The sequence below is a fragment of the Hordeum vulgare genome, chromosome 5H (assembly GCF_904849725.1).
Source record: "Hordeum vulgare subsp. vulgare chromosome 5H, MorexV3_pseudomolecules_assembly, whole genome shotgun sequence".
NCBI lineage: Eukaryota > Viridiplantae > Streptophyta > Magnoliopsida > Poales > Poaceae > Hordeum > Hordeum vulgare.
Genome location: NC_058522.1, coordinates 547,145,391 through 547,166,444, shown reverse-complemented (window position 1 = coordinate 547,166,444; position 21,054 = coordinate 547,145,391).

The window sequence follows — 21,054 nt, the reverse complement described above, 5'->3', positions numbered from 1 at the left end:
CCAAATTTCATAATCATAAAAGGCAGCAATTGCTAACATGATTCAGACTGATTTCAGCTTCGCTACGGGAGAGAAAGTCTCTTCGTAGTCAACTCCTTGAATTTGTCGAAAACCCTTTGCGACAAGTCGAGCTTTGTAAACGGTTACATTACCGTTTGCATCAGTCTTCTTCTTGAAGATCCATTTATTTTCTATGGCTCGCCGGTCATCGGGCAAGTCCACCAAAGTACATACTTTGTTCTCATACATGGATCCTATCTCGGATTTCATAGCCTCCACCATTTGTTGGAATCCGGGCTCGCCATTGCTTCTTCATAGTTCGAAGGTTCACCGTTGTCTAACAACATGATTTCCATCACACGGTTGCCGTACCACTCTGGTGCGGAGCGTGCCCTTGTGGACCTTTGCGGTTCAGTAGTAACTTGATCCGAAGCGTCATGATCATCATCATTAACTTCCTCTTCAGTTGGTGTAGGCGCCACAGGAACAACTTCCCGCGCTGCGCTACTATCCTGTTCGAGAGGGGGTGTAATTACCTCATCAAGTTCTACCTTCCTCCCACTTACTTCTTTTGAGAGAAACTCTTTCTCTAGAAAGGATCCGTTCTTGGCAACAAAGGTTTTTCCTTCGGATCTAAGATAGAAGGTATACCCAATAGTTTCTTTAGGGTATCCTATGAATACACATTTATCCGCTTTGGGTTCGAGCTTTTCTGGTTGAAGTTTCTTCACATAAGCATCGCAGCCCCAAACTTTAAGAAACGACAACTTAGGTTTCTTGCCAAACCATAGTTCATACGGTGTCGTCTCAACGGATTTAGACGGTGCCCTATTTGAAGTGAATGCTGTAGTTTCTCATGCGTATCCCCAAAATGATAGCGGTAGGTCGGTAAGAGACATCATACATCGTACCATATCTAATAAAGTGTGATTACGACGTTTAGACACTCCGTTGCGTTGCGGTGTGCCAGGCGGCGTCAGTTGTGAAACGATTCCACACTTTCTTAGGTGTGTGCCAAACTCGTGACTTAAATATTCTCCTCCACGATTAGATCGTAGACACTTAATTTTTCTGTCACGTTGATTCTCGACTTCACTCTGAAATTCCTTGAACTTTTCAAATGTCTCAGATTTGTGCTTCATCAAGTAGATATACCCATACCTACTCAAATCATCGGTGAGAGTGAGAAATAACGATAGCCACTGTGAGCTTCAACGTTCATTGGACCACACACATTAGTATGTATTATTTCCAATAAGTCGGTTTCTCTCTCCATTATTCCTGAAAATGGAGTCTTAGTCATCTTGCCCATGAGGCACGGTTCGCATGTGTCAAATGATTCAAAGTCAAGAGACTCTAATAGTCCATCAGTATGGAGCTTCTTCATGCGCTTAACGCCGATATGACCAAGGCGGCAGTGCCACAGGTATGTGGGACTATCATTATCAACTTTACATCTTTTGGTACTCACACTATGAATATGTGTAACATCACGATCGAGATTCATCAAGAATAAACCATTCACCAGCGTAGCATGACCATAAAACATATCACTCATATAAATAGAACAACCATTATTCTCTGACTTAAATGAGTAGCCGTCTCGCATTAAGCAAGACCCTGATACAATATTCATGCTCAAAGCTGGTACTAAATAACAATTATTAAGGTTTAAAACTAATCTCGACGGTAGATGTAGAGGTAGCGTGCCGACGGCGATCACATCGACTTTGGAACCATTCCCCACGCGCATCGTCACCTCGTCCTTGGCCAGTCTCCGCTTATTCCGGAGTTCCTGTTTTGAGTTGCAAATGTGAGCAACAGCACCGTTATCAAATACCCAAGAGCTACTACGAGCGCTGGTAAGGTACATATCAATAACATGTATATCACATATACCTTTAACGTTGCCGGCCTTCTTGTCCGCTAAGTATTTGGGGCAGTTCCGCTTCTAGTGACCTTTTCCCTTGCAATAGAAGCACTCGGTCTCAGGCTTGGGTCCATTCTTTTTCTTATTCCCGGCATCTGGCTTACCGGGCGCGGCAACAGCTTTGCCGTCTTTCTTGAAGTTCTTCTTACCCTTGCCCTTCTTGAAACTAGTGGTCTTGTTGACCATCAACACTTGATGCTCTTTCTTGATTTCTACTTCTGCAGACTTGAGCATCGAGTACAACTCGGGAATGGTCTTCTCCATCCCTTGCATGTTGTAGTTAAGCACATAGCCTTTGTAGCTTGGTGGGAGAGACTGGAGGATTCTGTCAATTATAGCATCATCTGGAAGCTCGACTCCAAGTGAAGTCAGACGACCGTGTAACCCACACATTTTGAGTATGTGCTCACTGACAGAACTGTTCTCCTCCATCTTACAACTAAAGAACTTGTCGGAGACATCATATCTCTCGACACGGGCATGAGCTTGAAAAACTAGGTTCAGCTCTTGGAACATCTCATATGCACCGTGTTGCTCAAAAGGCCTTTGGAGCCCCGTTTCTAAACTGTATAACATGCCACACCTAACCAGAGTGTAGTCATCACTCCGCGTTTGCCAGACGTTCAGAATGTCCTGGGCTGCTGCGGGAGCGGGAAGGTCACCTAGCGGCGCATCAAGGACATAAGCCTTTTTAGCTGCTTCAAGGATGAGCTTCAAGTTGCGAACCCAGTCCGCATAGTTGCTACCATCATCTTTCAGCTTGTATTTCTCTAGGAATGCGTTGAAATTGAGGTTGACGTTGGCCATCTACAATATTTATAAAGACAACTTTTAGACTAAGTTCATGACAATTAAATTCATTTAATCATATTAAGTATGAACTTACACTTAAATCGACATCCCTCTAGTCATCTAAGTGATACATGATCCATGTTAACTAGCCCGTGTCCGATCATCACGTGAGACGGACTAGTCACCATGGTGAGCAACTTCATGCTGATCGTATTCAACCATACGACTCATGTTCGACCTTTCGGTCTCTTGTATTCGAGGTCATGGCTGTACATGCTAAGCTCGTCGAGTCAACCTAGATGTTTTGAGTGTGTAAATCTGGCTTACACCCGTTGTATGTGAACGTTAGAATCTATCACACCCGATCATCATGTGGTGCTTCGAGACAACGAACCTTCGCAACGGTGCACACTTAGGGGAATACGTTCTCGAAATTTTAAGAGGGATCATCTTATAATGCTACCGTCGTTCTAAGAAATAAGATGAAAAACATGATAAACATCACAATGCAATCATATAGTGACATGATATGGTCATTATCATCTTTGCCCTTTCGATCTCCATCTTCAGGCAGCGCATGATCATCATCGTCACCGGCGTGACACCATGATCTCCATTATCGTGTCTCCGTGAAGTCGTCACGCCAACTACTACTATCACTACTACTATAGCTAACCGTTAGCAATGAAGTCAAAGTAGTAAGCACATGGCTTTGCATCTCATACAATAAATTAAGACAACTCCTATGGCTCCTGCCGGTTGTCATACTCATCGACATGCAAGTCGTGAAACCTATCTCCCCTAATAATAAAGCACGCAGCGCTTCTGGCGTCCGTCGTCGGTCATTTTGCAGAAAAGCCCTCGTAGTTTCAGGTAATTAACCCGCAGTCCAATTTTAAGTCAGAACGAACCATTTTTTTTGTCATTTTGCAGAAAAGTCCTCACAATTTTAGATAATCAACCCGCGGTCCATCTTTTAGTCACAGCCGAACCGTTTTTTTGCATTTTTCAGAAAAATCCCTGATGTTTCAGGTAATCAACCCGCCGTCCCTATTTAAGTCAGCCAAAACGTTTATTTATTTTAAAACTGACTTTTTAGTTAATCAATCCATATTTTATCTAAAACAAAATTATCCATATCTTTTAAACCGTAACTCTGATTTTAACATGTTATATATGAAATTTGATTGAAAAAATGTGTAGAATCTAAATAGGATGTTATTTTTAGTTGTTGAATACTTCTTAAATATTATTTTTGGTGCAAACTTAATCTGTAGTGCACGGTCTTTTTTTTCCTCTCTTTCCGGCGACCATACGAATTGCAATAAATATCCATTAAATTAAAACCAAATTGACAGGAAAGAAAACATCGTTAACCACACATGCACACCTTTGGAAAATCTCGTGGGAAGAAACAACATATTTCTTATCTTATTCCGAGTGATTATACATTTAAACACGTTTTCGTTGTGTGAGCACTGAGGCCATCGTCGACAACACAAATGTGATGCCATGTGCAAATATATTGTGTTCAAAGCGTGTGTTATTTTCTCTTCCATTGTAACGCACGGGTTTTTTGCTAGTTACAATAACATGATCATCTCATACATCATACATGCAACATCACAACTTTGGCCATATCACATCACATGTCAAACCCTGCAAAAACAAGTTAGACGTCCTCTGATTGTTGTTGCAAGTTTTACGTGGCTGATTTGGGTTTCTAGCAAGAACGCCTTCTTACCTACGTGACAGCCACAACGATGATATGCCAAAGCTATTTACCCTTCATAAGGACCCTTTTCATCAAATCCAATCCGACTAGAGTAGGAGAGACAGACACCCGCTAGCCACCTTGATGCACGTTGTACATGTTTGTTGGTGGAACCAGTCTCACCTAAGCGTACGTGTAAAGTCGGTCCGGGCCGCTTCATCCCACAATACCGTCGGAAAAGAATAAGACTAGTAGCGGCAAGCAAATTGACAAATCATCGCCCACAACTTTTGTGTTCTACTCGTGCATAGAATCTACGCATAGAAAACCTGGCTCGGATGCCACTGTTGGGTAACGTAGCATAAATTCAAAATTTTCCTACGCCATATTTAGATCTTCCAATGGAGAGACCAGCAACGAGAGAGGGTTAAGAGCATCTTCATACCTTTGAAGATCGCTAAGTGGAAGTGTTACTAGAACGCGGTTGATGGAGTCGTACTCACAGCGATTCAGATCGCGGTGTGATTCCGATCTAGTGCCGAACTACGGCACCTCCGTGTTCAACACACGTGCAGCCCGGTGACGTCTCCTGCACCTTGATCCAGCAAGGAGGAGGGAGAGGTTGGGGAAGAACTCCAGCAGCACGACGGCGTGGTGTCGATGGAGAGACGAGGTCTCCCGGCAGGGCTTCGCCAAGCACCGGCAGAGAGGAGGAGAAAGAAGGGCAGGGCTGCACCGAGGGAGACGGAGAAGTCTGTCTCCCAAGGGCCAAAACCCCTCTCTATTTATAGGAGGAGGGGGAGGGGGTGCGCCACCCCTAGGGTTCCCCCCTAGGTGGTGCGGCAGCCACCAGATGGGAAAGGGGTGCAGCGGCTAGGGTGGGAGGGGGTGGCGCACCACCTGGTGGGCCTAAGGCCCACCTACGCCTAGGGTTGCCCCCTCTCCCCACCACTTGTGCATTGGGCTGGGTGTCGGAGGCGCACCAGCCCACCTAGGGGCTGGTTCCCTCCCGCACTTGGCCCATCTAGCCTCTTGGAGTTGTTGCCCCCTTCGGTGGACCCCCGGGGCCACCTCCGGTGGTCCCGCTGGTCCCGGTACGTTACTGGTGACGCCCGAAACACTTCCGGCGTCCAAACCCATCCATCCTATATATCAATCTTTACCTCCGGACCATTCTGGAGCTCCTCGTGACATCCGGGATCTCATACGGGACTCCAAACAACTTTCGGTAACCTCGTATAACAATTCCCTATAACCCTAGCGTCATCGGACCTTAAGTGTGTAGACCCTACGGGTTCGGAAGACAGGAAGACATGACCGAGACACCTCTCCGGCCAATAACCATCAGCGTGGTCTGGATACCCATGGTGGCTCCCACTTGCTCCACGATGATCTCATCGGATGAACCACGATGTCAAGGATTCAATCAATCCCGTATATGATTCCCTTTGTCTGTCGGTATAGAACTTGCCCGAGATTCGATCATCGGTATACCTATACCTTGTTCAATCTCGTTACCGGTAAGTCTCTTTAATCGTTCCATAGCACGTCATCGTGTGACTAACTCCTTAGTCACATTGAGCTCAGGATGATGTTCTACCGAGTGGGCCCAGAGATACCTCTCCGTCACACGGAGTGACAAATCCCGATCTCGATCCGTACCAACCCAACAGACACTTTCAGAGATACCCGTAGTGCACCTTTATAGTCACCCAGTTACGTTGTGACGTTTGATACACCCAAAGCACTCCTACGGCATCCGGGAGTTTCACAATCTCACGGTCGAAGGAAAAGACACTTGACATTAGAAAAGCTTTAGCATACGAACAATACGATCTAGTGCTATGCTTAGGATTGGGTCTTGTCCATCACATCATTCTCCCAATGATGTGATCCCGTTATCAATGACATCTGATGCCCATGATTAGGAAACCATGATCATCTATTGACTAACGAGCTAGCCAACTAGAGGCTTGCTAGGGACACATTGTGATCTATTTATTCACACATGTATTACTGTTTCCTGTTAATACAATTATAGCATGAACAATAGACGATTATCATGAACAAGGAAATATGATAACAACTATTTTATTATTGCCTCTAGGGCATATTTCCAACACTATCTGCTTTGAGTTTCAGGGGAGTTGAGCTCCAGGGGATTCTTGAGCACATCGTTATCATTCAGATTTCTTAGTATCTCAGAACGAAGGATGTTCGTAATTGCTTCAATACTAGTGGTGGCGAGATAACCCCGATGTCCCCAGTACTGGTGCAGATTGTTCGGGAGTACTGCCATACTGTGTATCGTTGTGATCAGGAGAGTCTGTTGTAGATGAAGGTCCGAGATTCTGGTTGTGTGTTGACGGATGTGACACAGGTGACGTGTTAGTATAGGAGTTGTGTGTTATTACTCCTTGTATCCGTGTACCAGATTGCATGACCAGATATTTTGGGAATTCATAGGTGGGAATTCAAGTAGTTACTTATAGGACATTCTTCCATCAAATGCATGATGTTAGGGTGGGGTTCGACATCTAGTGGATTCGTTTGTTCACGGTCGACTTACAGCGGTACACGTTGTGTCTTAAAGAGTCCTTGTAGCTTGCTACGACTCGGGGACGCTTCGTATGTCGGGTGCACTGCCTTGCACTTGATGGCTACTGTAAAATCAAGCCCGTGCGATCCTGTCCACGAAAATATCGGACGAAATCTTTCTCATGAGTTTGTTCTGGCTAATTGAAAGCCTCTCCCTTTGTTTTGTTGATTATGGTAATTCGAGTTGCTTCGATGTCAAGTGGTGATTTCAAATATTTTCTAAGCAGTGTTCTCATATTCATATGAGAGTGCTAATCCTTTTTGCTTAATCAATTCTCTTTTAAATTCTTGTCAACCGGAGTCGTCATGTTAATTCTTTTCCAACCGGTGTGCTTCTCTTCAGTGAATTCCATCCTCTCCAATTTTGCAAGATCAATCTCTCATGTCTTTCGGAGTTCATCTCATCTGTTCCAAGTTGTCTTTTGTTTTCCCCACCCTCCCGCCCTTTTCTTCAGTGTTTGGATTTCATCCAAGTGCATTCCATTTTAGTGATGCTTCCGCTAGCTCTTCTTCCTTTCATAACTAGTGATTCGTTGTGAAGATTCTCAGGAGATGTGTCATATTTGTTCATTCTTGTCATCCTTACCGGTGAATTTAATTCAGTTGTCCGTGTCATCATATCCTTTTCATCCTTGTAATTATTTCCTATGTTGGAAATTTTTATCAGTCTATCTTCTTGTGGTCGTTTCTCTCTATTCTATCCGGAGCGTTGAAGTTATCTCAGAATTCTTGTTCTCAATTCTTTTAATTATTTCGACGTTCTCAACCTCATCTAGTTTTCATTTCTACCGGTGCAGTATCTTCCTTTGTTAGTAATTGTTTCAACGGTGGTTTGTTTGAGCGGGCCCATAACCTACAGGTTCTTTCCCAGGATCTTATCTCGCTCTTGTAATTTTTCCGGAGATCTCTAAATCTTTTCAACTATGACGTAAGTATGAATTTCATCGGTCTTATTACTTCTTCAAGATCTATTTGTATTAATTGTCATCTTGGCTCAACCTTTCACTCTTCTTTATTCCGGAGTGTCTTAATTATTCTTGGTGAGGTTCTTCTCGTCATTTTCTCCATTGAAGATTCGAAGGAGTGTTTCTCTCAATCTTGGTTCATTCTCTTCGAGATTAATCATTTCAGCTTGGTGCCATCATCTTAGTTGTTGTCAATCATGAGTTAATCCTTTCTCTCTATCCGGTGCATTTCTGAGTTGTTTTCATTCTCGATCCTCCGAAGGCCATCATTTCAGAAGATTCTTCGTTCTCAGCTTTCAGCTTTCATCCTCAATTCTTCTCAATTGTTGTCTCTTCGTTCGTCTCTCAATTATTCTGGTGTCTTGTTTAAATTTCTCTCTCAGGTGGATCATGATCTCTTCATTCTCATGTGTCTCCATGCTTTCTCGATATTCCCATTCAATTGTGAATTCTTACCGGTGCTTCCTTCAATTATGCATCAAGTGGTGCTTATCTCTCTCTCTTCAAGATTCCTTCAAGAGGAATAAGTTGTATGCTAAATCCGTTGCTTGTCATCAATTTAATTTGATGAAGGATGAGCATAACATAATTCTTATTCTTGTTCTTCCTTCTTCCAAGGGATTTCGATTCTTCTTCCGGAGTGGCTCGTGATATCAATTCCTTTTCTCAAGTGTTCTTATCTTTTCTTTTCCGGAGTTCCAAGTTTTATCAAGTATCTCTTTGTGAGGCTTCATCTAAATCTTGGTAAGATCATAATCTTATTCTTTATACCTTCATGTATTTGCATCATTCATTTGTATACGGTGGTCCTTCATGGTGGTTCATCAAGGTTTCAATTCATTCTCAAGTGTTCTTAAAGATTCTTGTTGGAGAACCTCAAGTATCCTTCCTCTTGCATTTCTATGTGCAATTGTTCTTCCTTTATCCTTTGAGTCATTCTTGTTAGTGTAGGAGCCTCGAAAAAAATCCTTTCAAGAATGAGATAATTAAACCCACCAATTCTATGATCATGAGATATTTGCAACCCATGATTTCTTCGTTGAGCTATCTTGGTTTGGACTTCACCATAAGCTTTTCCTATGGATTGTTGCTATCATGGTGCTTGTCATTAATCCAAGTTCTCAATGTATCCTCTTGGTGTAAGTAATTGTTCATATCTTGTTTCTCCCAAACAATCCTTGTTCTATTAGCCGCTGGTTGTCACTTCGTTAGTTTGAAATGTTTCCATAAGCCCACTTCTATCTTCTTCTTTTCGTTATTGTTTGTCCAACAACTCCGTCCAATTATTTTTGCAAGGATGCTTGCCAAGTTCATTGGAGATAATGGTTGTCATTCTTTCTTCTTTCTCTTCTTCCATATGAGTTAGTTCCTATTCTATTGTTCTGGAGGCATTGTGATATTGCTCTTTTGGGTCAATCTCAAGATCATGGTGTTCCCTTGTTCCATTTAGTTGTTTGATATGTATATTGTCTATTTCTTCCACCTTGTCGAATTTTTTTGTCCCATTTTCCTACCGAAGTGCTGCCGAAATTTTCCGTGAATTCTTGCTTCTTTCTCATATCATTCCTCAGCTCTTTGCTACCTTCAAGGATCGTTGCTTTCACTCATTTGTCAAAGAAGCGACTAAATTTTTACCTCTTGTTCTTTCTCATCCTCTCCCCCTTTCATTCTTGGATCTCGGGGCGAGATCCTCTTGTAGTGTAGGAGAGTTGTGGCAGCCCGATGCCGGTGTTCCAGAAGATTCCCCTTCTATTCCGTTTTTGTCGTGTGTCTATTTTATTTTGTCGCATCATCATCGCATCATGCGCATCATCTGCATTGCATCGGCATCTCCGTGCCGCCAGTTTTCAAAAGTTGCATCCGTTGTTAGTTGCCGGTTTGCGTCGTTGTCCGTTCTGAGCCCGACCGCACACGCACGCGCCGCGGCATCGTCAAAACCCTGTTTTAAAAGTGTGTTGAAAACTTTCTCTGATCGGGGTGAAACTTGGCATGCGGTCATAATTAGATATAGCTAGGCCGCCTGTCGAATTTCGTCGCGATCGGAGTCCGTCTGGTACCCGAACGGTCGTCCGTAGCGGCATCGTCTTCGGTTATTCGTCATACCTTTGTCGGCGTTTTTAAAATCGTTGCCGCACCGCACCACTCCCCCCTCATCTTAGCCAACTCCACTCTACACACCTAACCCTAACCCGCCTCTCCGATTGGACCGCACGATCGCGACCGGGGTGTCGAAAAACCCCTAGATACCCTCTAACCTAGCCCCTTCCTATAAATAGAGGCTCTCCCTTCCATTTTATGCAAAACCTAGCCCTACCTCGGGATCCGTGCACAGCAAACCCTAGCAGCCCGCCTCCCACCTCCTCCTCGCGTCGCCGGGCCTGCGAGCCCGCAACCGGCCCGTCCGGGCCCGAAGCAGCGCCGCCGCCGCTTGCCCAGCTCCCGCGGCTGCCTGCCTCGCCTCCTCCTGCGAGCCCCGCCAGCGCCGCCCCCCTGCCGAGCAGCCTCGTGCCTTCCCCGTCTCCGGTCGGAGCTCTTTCTTCCTGCCGTGCTCGCTGCCGGACGACCTCCCGCCGGCCATGCCCCGCCTCCGCGCCGCCGGTGACCGCCGCCGCCATCTGCTGTGCCTACGCAGCGCCACGTGCCCCGCCACCCACCGCCGGCCGGATCCGGTCCGATCCGGTCTGGGATGGGGCCTCCCCGCCGTGCCTCGCCGGTATCCGGCCTCCCCTTGGCCGTCGCCGGTGCCTAGCACCTCGCCTCGAGCCGTGCCGCCTCGTGCCCAGATTAGGAGCAGAGGAGGACGACGACCACGGCAGCAGCGCTCCCCCCCCCCATGTGGGCCGCAGCGCTCCCCCCTCCCACGTGGGCCGCAGCGCCCTCCCTGGCCGGCCTCCTCCTTTCGGCCCAGCTAGGTGAGCCCCCGCTGCGCCCCTTTATTGTGTTCGCCTGTGCGTAGTATTAGTATGTGGCGCCAATGCTTTATTTCGGCCCGATAGCCAGATCTGACCCGCGTAGGATTTTATTAATTTCGGCTATTTAATTCTTTTTCAGTAAGGAGCATATTTTCAAACACGTGTAGTCTTTTGGAGGTGCTGAAATATTTCTAAGTCTGGAATCTGTTATATTTTGTTGTTGTCTTGTCTTGCTTCTATCTTGTGATCTGTAGCTCTTTTGAGGTTGGTCCAATGGAGTTAGTTGTAAACCTTGTGTTTCTCTAGCATGCCTTGAATTTTCATGCCATTTGGAGTCTTGTAGCTTATGATTTTGCTGCTGTCAATATGGCTTCAGATCGAAAACTGCACTTTCATGAAGTGTAATTTTCACCAAGTCTGAAATAGTGTGTGAGAAGCCATTTTGTGACTTCTTTTCCTAGTGTTACTTGCTGCCATGCTAGATGTTGTTAGTTTTTTGTTGTAGTGATTCTTACCCTCTTTCGTGTCATGCCTTGCTTGAGTTTATCAGAGTTGTGTAGCCCGTAGTTGCGGGGCGTAGAAAATGCTATGTGGCTGTTTTGGGCAGATTGTAGTGATTTCTTGTTTTGCTCGTATCTTTTGAACCGTAGCTCCGTTTTGATCGAGTCCTACATGAAACTTTCTTAGAATCTCGTGTAGTTTCATTTTCTCTTACTGGTTGTATGTTTTGAAGTGCTCGTGATCGTCGTTGCACACATATTGCATTCATGCCATCATATCTTGTGGTGCTTGTATCTTTTGAACCGTAGCTCCGTTGGAGATGTTCTCTATCTGTAGTTTGCTTGAAATGACGCGTAGAATCACGTGAACCTATTTGTTTTGCTGTTTAACAACTAATTAAATGTGTTAGTTCAGATCTGGACAGAATTGAAAATTAACATGTGAGGTCGTCCCGGAGATGCTATATGTCATTTCCGACCTCATTTAAAATGCCTAGATAGGTAGTTTAATTACGCTTCACCTCTTGCCATGTTTAACCACATTTAATATTGCCGTGTACCTAATCGGGATAGAACTAAATAAATAAACGTGGAGTTCCGTCAATATGCAACTCGTTGCATATTGAACTTCACTTAATGTGTAGCGTTTGAGTGTTGTGAATGGTCATGTCGTGTCTTGCATGCGTTCAGCTTCTCATGCATCATTTGTGTTGTGCATCGTGTGGTAAATTCCGTGTGATGATTTGTGTTTCCGGTTAGCTTCGTCTCGATAGAGTTCCGCAGCGTGCCAGATTGTGAGGACCCGTTCGACTACGTCGGTTCGTCTACTTTACGGAGGCATTCTTCTTCTAAGCGGGATCTCAGGCAAGATGACCATTTCCCTAGATACCATTACTATCATTGCCATGCTAGTTATTTCGATGCTATCGATTATGTCTCGTTGCCTACCACATGTTAAATATCAGCCTCTCAACAATGCCATGATAACCTTCAACCTGTTCAACCTAGCAAACCACTGATTGGCTATGTTACTGCTTGCTTAATCCTGTTGATAGTGTTGCTAGTTGCAGGTGCAGTTGCTTCCATGTGAAATATGGGTTCCTTGTTATATCACCATATTAAATGCTATTTAATTTAATGCACCTATATACTTGGTAGAAGGTGGAAGGCTCGGCCTTTCTAGCCTGGTGTTTTGTTCCACCTTTGCCCCCTTAGTTTCGGCTACCGGTGTTAGGTTCCATAATTGAGTGCTCCTAACACGATCGGGGTTGTTATGGGGACCCCCTTGATAATTTGTTTTAGATTAAAGCTGGTCTGGCAAGACCCAACATTGGTACTACATTTTCCTAATAACCTAATAATAATGCATAGGGACCCGCCGGCACCCGCGGAGTAAATTAATCAACCCCTGGGCCAGTGCTCCTCATGAGTGTTGGTCCCACCTGAGCGATGTCCGGCGCCCCTCTGGTCACCCAGAGGTTTAGCCATCCCGACGTCTAGCTCATCCATCGTGTCCTGAGAACGAGATACGCGGCTCCTATCGGGATCGTCGACACGTCGGGCGGCCTTGCTGGATTAGTTTTACCTTTGACAAAATATCTTGTGCATCGGGACTACGGTGATGCTTTGGGTAATCTCAGAGTTGAGGTTTTCCACTAAGGAATCCGACGAGATCGCGAGTGTCGTGATCGAGGATTTCTATGCGGCTTGTGGTAATTTGTGATGGACTAGTTGGAGCACCCCTGCAGGGTTAAATCATTCGGAAAGCCGTGCCCGCGGTTATGTGGCAACGTGGAAACTTTGTTTAACACCGTTTCTACATAACTTGAAGTTAACTTAATTAAAATATGCCAACTGCGTGCGTAACCGTGACTGTCTCTTTCGTGAGTTCCTTCTCCGATCGAGGACACGGTGGGGTTATGTCTGACGTAGGTAGGTGTTCAGGATCATTCATTTTATCATCAGTAGCTCACATCCGCTATGCGTAGATCTTCCCCCTCTTATTCTTGTACTCGTAAGTTTAGCCACCAAATATATGCTTAGTCGCTGCTGCAACCTCACCACTTAACCATGCCTCACCCATTAAGCTTTGCTAGTCTCGATACCTTTGGAAATGAGATTGCTGAGTCCCCTGTGGCTCACAGATTACTACAACACCAGTTGCAGGTAAAGGTAAAGGTTACTTGACGCGAGGGCGTTGATTGTTCATTGGAGTTGCTTCTTCTTCTTCTTCATCGATCTAGGATGGGTTCGAGGCAGGCAGCCTGGGATAGCAAGGATGGACGTCGTTCTTCTTTTCTCGTTTGTTTTCGTCCGTAGTCGGACCCTGCTCTTCTTCATGATGATTATATATTGTACTGATGTGACTCTGATGTAGCTTGTGGCGAGTGTAAGCCAATTCTATATATCTCTTCTTTTCAGTACATGTACTTGTAACGATATCCATTCTTGCGACACGACGAGATGCGCTTCTATCCCTGACGAGGCCCTCGTGCCAAATTAAGGATAGGGTCGCATCTTGGGCGTGACAAATTATGATAGTTGCTCCTTGATTGAATGCATTTCCTTGATGCAATCCATGTTAAACTCTTCACACGCTTATAGCCAAAACAAGGCCTTTACCGATCATATCGTCGAAGCTATGATAAAATCTCTTGAAGAGAAACTTGAATTGGAAGTCTCTATCCCTAGAAAGCTTCATGATGAGTGGGAACCTACTATCAAAATCAAAATCAAAAACTATGAATGCAATGCTTTGTGTGATTTGGGTGCTAGTGTTTCCGCGATTCCAAAGTCTTTATGTGATGTTCTGGGTTTTAATGAGATTGAAGAGTGTTCTCTTAATTTGCATCTTGCGGATTCTACTGTCAAGAAACCCATGGGAAGCATCAATGATGTTCTTATTATTGTAAATAGGAACTATGTACCCGTGATTTCATTGTGCTTGACATTGATTGCAATCCTACATGCCCTATTATTCTTGGTAGACCTTTCCTAAGGACTATCGGTGCTATCATCAATATGAAGGAAGGGAATATTAGATTTCTATTTCCTTTAAAGAAGGGAATGGAACACTTTCCTAGAAAGAAAATAAGATTACCTTATGAATCCATGATGAGGGCCACTTATGGTTTGAGCACCAAAGACGACGATACGTGATTCTATCGCTTTTATACCTAGCTAAGGGCGTTAAACAATAGCGCTTGTTGGGAGCCAACCCAATGAATTTATCTTTTTTTCTGTTTTGTTGCATCCACACCATCATAATTCTGTCGTGATTGTGTATTTTGTGTTTCTTTTTGTGTTTGAGCCACGCAAAACCTTTATGACTAGTCTTGGTAATGGTTGTTTGATCCTGCTGGAAAAAGACTGAAACATTTCGCTCACGAGATGATTTTTCATTTTTATTCAGAAAGAGATTTTGAGTTGATTCTTTTTGCTGCTGGTTTATATGACTTTTGCTGAGGCAGTAATAAGTTTTCAGAATTTTTAAGGTACCAGAAGTATACGAAGTATACAAATTGCTACAGACTGGTCTGTTTTAGACAGATTCTGTTTTTGTTGAGTTGGTTGCTTGTTTTGATGAAACTATGGTTAGTATCGGGGGGGGGGGGTACTAGCCATGGAAAAGTGAGAATACAATAGCCCAACACCGATATAGATAGAATTCAAGTTTGCTACAGTACCAAAAGAAGTGGTAGTTTGTTTTCTTGTGCTAATGTTATCACAAGTTTCTGTTTAAGTTTTGTGTTGTGAAGTTTTCAAGTTTTGGGTGATGTTCTCATGGACAAAGAGATAAGGAGTGGAAAGAACTCAAGCTTGCGTATGTCCAAGGCATCCCAAGCCAAATTCAAGGACACCAAAAAGCCTAAGCTTGGGGATGCCCTGTGAAGGCATCCCCTCTTTCATCTCCAATCCATCGGTAATATTACTTGGAGCTATATGTTTATTCACCACATGATATGTGTTTTGCTTGAAGCGTCTTGTATCGTAGGAGTCTTTTCTTTTTGTTGTGTCACAATCATCCTTGTTGCACACCTTTTTGATAGAGACACATGCACTCATCGTGATTTTGCTAGAATGCTCATAGTGCTTCACTTATATCTTTTGAGCTAGATAATTTTGCTCTATGTGCTTCACTTATATCTTTTAGAGCACGGCGGTGTGTGACTTGGTAGTTTGCTTATGCTATGAAAGTAGTCCCAAAGGTGATAGGTACCCAAAGAGGATACAAAACCTCCATCTTCATGTGCATTGAGTAGAAAGAGAAGTCTTGATTCCTCTCAATTATATTTGAGACGTGGATTTGGTAATATTAAGAGCTATGTTAGTAGGGTGTTGTGAGTCTAGAAATACTTGTGTTGAAGTTAGTGATTCCCGTAGCATGCACGTATGGTGAACCGCTATGTTAGGAAGTCGGAGCATAATTGATCTATTGATTTTCATCCTTTGTGTTGAGGTCGGGATCGCGTGATGGTTAACACCTACCAACCCTTCCCCTAGGAGTATGCGTCTAGCACTTTGTTTCAATTACTAATAAAAACTTTCGCAACAAGTATGTGAGTTATTCATGACTAATGTGAGTCCATGGTATAGATGCACTTTCACCTTTCACCATTGCTAGCCTCTTTAGCGCCGCGCAACTTTCACCGATGCACAAACCCATCATATGCCTTCCTCAAAAGAGCCACCATACCTACCTACTATGGCATTTTCATAGCCATTCCGAGATATATTGCCATGCAACTCCCACCGTTCCGTCTCATGACTTGTGTCGTCACTCTCATATTGCCATTGCATGATCGTAAGATAGCTAGCGAGATGTTTCAACGTCATACGCCAAGCTAGATCGTCGCACATCCCGGTACACTGCCGGAGGCATTTCCTATAGAGTCATCATCGTTCTAAGCTTTGAGCTGTGAGTAAACAAAAGTGTGACGACCATTATTAGAGCATTGTCGCATGTGAGGAAATAAAAAAAAGGCCAAAGAGCCCAAAAATAAAAAAAGAGAAAAGAGAAAAAAAAAAGAGGCCTAAGAGCCCAAATGAAAAAAAAGAGAAAAAGAGAGTAGGGACAATGCTACTATCTTTTTTCCACACTTGTGCTTCATAATAGCACCATGTTCTTCATGATTGAGAGCTTCTTGCTTTGTCACTACCATATGCTAGTGGGAATCTTTAATATATAACTTGGCTTGCATATTCCAATGATGGGCTTCCTCAAATTGCCCTAGGTCTTCGTGAGCAAGCAAGTTGGATGCACAACCACTAGTTTTTCTTTTGAGCTTTTACATACTTTATAGCTCTAGTGCATCCCTTGTATGGCAATCCCTACTCATTCACATTGATATCTATTAATGGGCATCTCCATAGCCCTTTGATACGCCGAGTCAATGTGACCATCTCCTCCTTTTTGTCTCACAACCACCACCACACTCTATTCCACCTATAGTGCTATATCCATGGCTCACGCTCATGTATTGCATGATAGTTATAAAAGGTTTGAGAAAGTAAGAGTGCGAAAACAATTACTTTGCCAATACCGGGGTTGTGCATGATTTACATTAGTTGTGTGAGGATGATGGAGCATAGCCAGACTATATGATTTTGTAGGGATAACTTTCATTGGCCTTGTTATTTTGAAAGTTCATGATTACCTTGCTAGTTTGCTTGAAGTATTATTGTTTTCATGTCAATAACAAACTATTTTTTAGAATCTTACGGATCTGAACATTCATGTCACGTGAAAGAAGTTGCAAAGGACAACTATGCTAGGTAGCATTCCACATCAAAAATTCAGTCTTTATCACTTCCCTACTCGAGGACGAGCACCAGTTAAGCTTGGGGATGCTTGATACGTCTCCAACGTATCTATAATTTTTGATGGTTTCATGCTATTATCTTGTCAAACTTTGGATGTTTTGCATGTCTTTTATATATTTTTTGGGACTAACTTATTAACTCACTGCCAGGAGCGAGTTCCTATTTTTTCCATGTTTTTGACCCCTTTCACAGGAGGATTTTGAACGGAGTCCAAACGGAATGAAACTGCCAAAAAGATTTTTTCCGGGACAGAAAAAGATCGGGAAGCCGGAGAATCAAGGCAGGGGGCGTGCAGGGACCCCACAAGCCGTCATGGCGCGGCCAAGGGGCCCGCGCCCCTGGCTTGTGGGCTCCCTGAGCCTCCTCTGCCCTAGGTTTTGCGCCTATATATTCCCTAAAATCCCATAAAAAATCACGAGATCATCGAAAGTACTTTTTCGCCGTCGCAAGCTTCTGTCTCCGCAAGATTCCATCTGGGGCACGTTCTGGTGCCCTGCCGGAGGGCGATTCGGATACGGAGGGCTTCTTCATCAACACCATGACCTCTCCGATGATGCGTAGTAGTTCAGCATAGACCTACGGGTCCATAGCTAGTAACTAGAAGGCTTCTTCTCTCTCTTGGATCTTCAATACAAAGTTCTCCATGATCTTCATGGAGATCTATCCGATGTAATCTTATTTTGCAGTGTGTTTGTCGAGATCCGATGAATTGTGGATTTATGATTAGATTATCTATGAATCTTATTTGAGTTTCTTCTGATCTCTCTTATGCATGATTTCATATCCTTGTAATTCTCTTCGAGTTGTGGGTTTTGTTTGGCCAACTAGATCTATGATTCTTCCAATGGGAGAAGTGCTTGGTTTTGGGTTCATATCGTGTGGTGATCCCACCCAGTGACAGAAGGGGTAGCGAGGCACGCATGGTGTTGTTGCCATCAAGGGTAAAAAGATGGGGTTTTCATCATTGGTTTGAGATTATCCCTCTACATCATGTCATCTTGCTTAAGGCGTTACTCTGTTCGTCGTGAACTCAATACACTAGATGCATGCTGGATAGCGGTCGATGTGTGGAGTAATAGTAGTAGATGCAGAAAGTATCGGTCTACTTGTCTCGGACGTGATGCCTATATGTATGATCATTGCCTTAGATACCGTCATGACTTTGCGCGGTTCTATCAATTGCTCGACAGTAATTTGTTCACCTTGCTATTTTGAGAGAAGCCTCTAATGAACACTATGGCCCCGGGGTCTACTCCACACCATATTTTCAGCCTTACACTTTTTCTTCGTTGCACTTTCCGCCTTCAGATCTCACTTTGCAATCAATCTTGAAGGGATTGACAATCCCTTTATAGCGTTGGGTGCAAGCTCTTTTGTGTTTGCGCAGGTACTCTGGACTTGACGAGATTCTCCTACTGGATTGATACCTTGGTTCTCAAACTGAGGGAAATACTTACTGCTCCTGTGCTGCATCACCCTTTCCTCTTCAACGGAAAAACCAATGCAAGCTCAAGAGACGACAGAAGGATTTCTCGCACCATTGCCGGGAAAGAACTTTTGTTGTCGTAGCAGCCGCCCGCTCCTTTGTATCCCGCGTCGCATCCTCTGTATCGAGCGTCGCGCCCTAGGCTGGACCAAGATCATGTGCCCCTGTTCGATCCCAGCGCGCGCCCGCAACTCCGATGGATTCTGCTTCGTGGAGTCGTTGCGACCTCGCTCCTCTCAACGGCTTAGCCTCCATCGGGATTGGATTAGGGTTCGCGAGTGGCCAACGTGGTCGCTCGTAGGCCTCCCTCATTCGAATGGGCTGGCGGCTCGCGAAGGCCCAATGCACGAGAGGCCTCCGTTTCTGCCCCTGGAGCAGGCGTCAAAGGACAGTTGGGCCAGTTTAAAACGATTGCAAAACAGATCATCTTAGATGCTAAATCTGACGGCCAAAAACTCTTCAATCGTGAAAACGGACGGCCGAGAATGCAAATTGTTGTGAGGGCACGGATTAGGTGCGGTTCTACTGTCCTTAATGTATTGTCATATTAATCACTCCGCACACAAAGCAGATGATTTTCATTCATTGTAACTAGCAAAATGGCCCGTGCGTTGCCACAGAAGAAAAAAACATAATCTCCAATGATAATGAACACATTATGTTCACATATCATCGCTTGATTTAGAAATTTTGTACACAAATGCAAGAAAATGTTTCTTCTTTTAAATTTATTCACAAGTTGAAGCAATATTTACATTTTCAAAAATCTTGATAACTCAAAGATTTATTCTGAATTTCAAGATTTTTTTAAAAAACATACAATAATAATCCGATGCATCCAACAGTTAATTCTTCAAAATTCACACACGTATATTGTCACATAGACTTAGAAGCATTAATGTTTAACTACATACATTAGATCTTTCTTGAACAATTTTACAAATATGGGAACAATTTTACAAATCGAGAACATTTTTTACAATTTACAAACATTTACTAAAAATCATTATTATATTTTATATTTTGAACGGGTTTAAATATTTTCTTTTGAATTGGCAACTAATTCAAGAAAAGACGAACATAATTTTTTATGTTGGAGGATTTTATTTTAAATTCACAAACATTTTTTGAAACGCATGAAGTTTTCTGAATAAACAAACATTTTTATAAATCAGTAATATATTTATTAAATTCATGGACATTGTTTTGGAATTTGCAAAAAAAAATAAAAAATCTTGCGCTTTTTTTAATCCTATTTTTAATTCAAAATAAAAATTCGTCAGCACTTTAATTCAAAATTCCTATTTTTTAGTATGCAAAAGTTTTTGTAATTCTAAATTATTTAAATTATAAATAAACAAAAATGGAACGGAAAATTTTAAATATAAAAAAAAACTATCAAAACAGGCATTAGCTATTTTTAAAATATTAGGACATTTTTTAAATGCATTAACATATTTTGAATTAGAAAGCATTTTGTTAAATGCCTTTGATAATTTTTAATACATGGAATTGTATTTGAGATCATGGACTTTTCTTATTGTACAAATATTTTTCTAAAATTGCAAACATTTTATTGTATATGAGAGTATTTTTTACAAAACTCCGAGCAGTTTTTGAAGTCACAAACATTTTAATTTTTGAAATGTGTTGATTTATAATTTTTAGTTTATTAAAATTTTAAATATTATTTGAAGTTCTAAATTATTTAAAATAAAAAAATAAAACGGAACTGAAAATAAATAAATAAATGGAACTAAAAGTAGGTGTCTGTGCATGGGCCGGCCCATACAGTGTGTTGGATATTCTCCCAGCGTGCAGAGCGTAATATAAGACGATTTTACATGGGCCGGCCCAGTCCAAGATTTTTTGCTTTATGAAACGTTTTCTATTACTTACCGATGACATGGTGGGAAATTTATGCAAACTTTAGGGGTAATTTTCAAAACGGACGATCAGAAACCGTATTTGCTTTATTATTAGGGAGAGATGTATGCACGCTCAAATTAATCACCAGGCACCAGCAACGTACCACATTCAACCAGAGTATAGGTCGTTCATTTGTTCAAAAATATGATGATGGAGCGGATGCATACAATACGAGTTATCTTCTCGTTCAAACAGGGAACAATATCCGCTTCATTCGTCTGAGTATATGTTGTTCAACTATTCGGCTAGATCGCGTCTGGCCGCAGTAACCGTTTCTGTACTTGCTTTCGGGTGTCTGATGCCACGGGCAATCGACACCGGTCCAATCTGGAGCAATGGAGCCCTCGATTTCCACGAAAAATCAGTTGTGGTAGAGATCATTGCTGGCCACGTATGCCTATCTGA